This window comes from Schistocerca americana, unplaced genomic scaffold (genome assembly GCF_021461395.2).
Source record: "Schistocerca americana isolate TAMUIC-IGC-003095 unplaced genomic scaffold, iqSchAmer2.1 HiC_scaffold_51, whole genome shotgun sequence".
In the NCBI taxonomy this organism is placed as follows: Eukaryota; Metazoa; Arthropoda; class Insecta; order Orthoptera; family Acrididae; genus Schistocerca; species Schistocerca americana.
In genome coordinates this window covers 2256761-2259706 of record NW_025726247.1, presented here as the reverse complement: position 1 = coordinate 2259706, position 2946 = coordinate 2256761, and positions in this window count along the sequence as shown.

Sequence of the window (2946 nt, the reverse complement as noted above, 5' to 3'; positions counted from 1 at the left end):
GTCGTCGATAAGAAGGTCCAAGGGATACAGTACACCTGAAGTGAAGCAACGGAATCTATAACTAGTGTCACAGGAATGTTTCAAAACATTGACAGTAAGAAGAGTCATTCCTCTTGTAATTAAGTCGGCATTGTGCATTTTGTATCTAATTCCGATGCAATTTCTGTGTTTCGTCGTCCTTAAGATGGTCCTAGGAATACAGTAAATCTGAAGTGAAGCATCGGAATCTATAACTAGTGTCACAGGAATGGTTCAAAACAAAGACATTAAGAAGAGTCAGTCTTCTTGTACTTACGTCGGCATTGTGCCTTTTGTATTTAATTCCGATGCAATTTCTGTGTTTCATTGGCGATAAGAAGGTACAAGGAATACAGTAAACCTGAAGTGAAGCATCGGAATCTATAACTAGTGTCATAGGAATTGTTCAAACATAGACAGTAAGATGAGTCAGTCTTCTTGTACTTTAGTCGACATTGCGGCTTTTGTATTGAATTCCGATGAAATTTCTTTGTTTCATCGTAATAAGAAGGTCCAAGGGATACAGTAAACCTGAAGTGAAGCATCGGAATCTATAACTAGTGTCACAGGAAAGGATCAAAACATAGACAGGAAGAAGAGTCAGTCTTCTTGTACTTAAGTCGGCATTGTGCCCTTTGTATTTAATTCCGATGCAATTTCTGTGTTTCATCGTCAATAAGAAGGTTAGAGGGATACAGCAAACCTGAAGTGAAGCAGCGGAATCAATAACTAGTGTCACAGGAATGGTTTAAAACGTAGACATTAGGAAGAGTCAGTCTTCTTGTACTAAAGTCGGCATTGTGCCTTTTCTATTTAATTCCGATGCAATTACTTGTGTTTCATCGTCAATAAGAAGGTCAGAGGGATACAGTAAACCTGAAGTGAATCATCGGAATCTATAACTAGTGTCACAGGAAAGGTTCAAAACATAGACAGTAGGAAGAGTCAGTCTACATATACTTAAGTCGGCATTGTGCCTTTTGTATTTAATTCCGATGCAATTTCTGTGTTTCATCGTCAATAAGAAGGTCAGAGGGATACAGTAAACCTGAAATGAAGAATCGGAATCTATAACTAGTGTCACATTAATGGTTCAAAACATAGACAGTAGGAAGAGTCATTCTTCTTGTACTTAAGTTGGCATTGTTGCTTTTCTCTTTAATTCCGATGCAATTTCTGTGTTTCATCGTCAATAAGAAGGTCAGAGGGATACAGTAAACCTGAAGTGAATCATCGGAATCTATAACTAGTGTCACAGGAATGGTTCAAAACATAGACAGTAGGAAAAGTCAGTCTACATGTACTTAAGTCGGCATTGTGCCTTTTGTATTTACTTCCGTTGAAATTTCTGTGTTTCATCGTCAATAAGAGGGTCAGAGGGATACAGTAAACCTGAAGTGAAGCATCAGAATCTATAACTAGTGTCACAGGAATGGTAAAAAGCATAGACAGTAAGAAGAGGCAGTCTACTTGTACTTAAGTCAGCATTGTGCCTTTTCTATTTAATTCCGAAGCAATTTCTGTGTTTCTTCGTCAATAAGAAGGTCAGAGGGTTACAGTAAATCTGAAGTGAAGCATCGGAATCTATCACTAGTGTCACAGGAATGTTTCAAAACATAGACAGTAAGAAGAGTCATTCATCTTGTAATTAAGTCGGCATCGTGCTTTTTGTATCTAATTCCGATGCAATATCTGTGTTTCATCGGCAATTAGAAGGTCAGAGGGATACAGTAAACCTGAAGTGAAGCATCGGAATCTATAACTAGTGTCACAGGAATGGTTCAAAGCATAGACAGTAGGAAAAGCCATTCTACATGTACTTAAAGTGGCATTGTGCCTTTTGTATATAATTCCGATGCAATTTCTGTGTTTCATCGTCTATAAGAAGGTCCAAGGGATACAGTATACCTGAAGTGAAGCAACGGAATCTATAACTAGTGTCACAGGAATGGTGCAAATCATAGACAGTAAGAAGAGTCTGTCTTCTTGAACTTACATCAGCATTGTGCCTTTTCTATCTAATTCCGATGCAATTTCTATGTTTCATCGTCAATAAGAAGGTCAGACTGATACAGTAAACTTGAAGTGAAGCATCGGAATCTATAACTAGTGTCACAGGAATGGTTAAAAAATAGACAGTAAGAAGAGTCAGTCCTCTTGTACTTAAGACGGCACTGTGCCTCTTGTATTTAATTCCGATGCAATTTCTGTGTTTCATCGTCAAAAAGAAATTCCAAGGGATACAGTAAACATATAGTGAAGCATCGGAATTTAAACTGGTCTCACAGGAAATGTTCACAACATAGTCAGTAAGAAGAGGCAGTCTTCTTGTACTTAAGTCAGCATTGTGCCTTTTGTAATAAATTCCGATGCAATGTCTGTGTTTCATCGTCAATAAGAAGGTCAGAGGGATACAGTAAACCTGAAGTGAAGCATCGGAATCTATTACTAGTGTCACAGGAATGGTTCAAAACATAGACATTAGGTAGAGTCAGTCTTCTTGTACTTAAGTCGGCATTGTGCTTTTTCTATTTAATTCCGATGCTGTGTCTGTGTTTCATCGTCAATACGAAGGTCAGTGGGATACAGTGAACCTGAAGTGAAGCATCGGAATCTATAACTAGTGTTACAGGAATGGTTCAAAACATAGACATTAGGTAGAGTCAGTCATCTTGTACCTAAGTCGGCATTGTGCCTATTCTATTTAGTTCCGATGCAATTTCTTTGTTTCGTCGTCCTTAAGATGGTCCTAGGGATACAGTAAATCTGAAGTGAAGCATCGGAATCTATAACTAGTGTCACAGGAATGGTTCAAAACAAAGACATTAAGAAGAGTCAGTCTTCTTGTACTTACGTCGGCATTGTGCCTTTTGTATTTAATTCCGATGCAATTTCTGTGTTTCATCGTCGATAAAAAGGTCCAAGGGA